Raw genomic sequence first — 249 nt, 5'->3', positions numbered from 1 at the left:
ACAAACTATAAAATAACAATAAAAAAAACAACAGATTATAAAAATAATACTGGTCGAAAATACTTTTATACTTTTTTATGAAAATTAAAATGATAACTTTTTAAAATTGTTTTATAACCATAGTTTATGTATATTTATCGTTTTTTTCCCGCGTAATTAAATAAAGCAGCGTACGCTGTCGTGTCTATGCTCCACATGTGTGGATATGGACATGTTAAGTGTTCGAATGCCAGTTGTGGCGTGTAGGCT

The sequence above is a fragment of the Achroia grisella genome, unplaced genomic scaffold, assembly GCF_030625045.1.
Source record: "Achroia grisella isolate CSIRO2021 unplaced genomic scaffold, CSIRO_AGI_Agris_v1 utg669, whole genome shotgun sequence".
NCBI classification, from domain to species: Eukaryota; Metazoa; Arthropoda; class Insecta; order Lepidoptera; family Pyralidae; genus Achroia; species Achroia grisella.
This window is presented reverse-complemented; position numbering follows the sequence as displayed.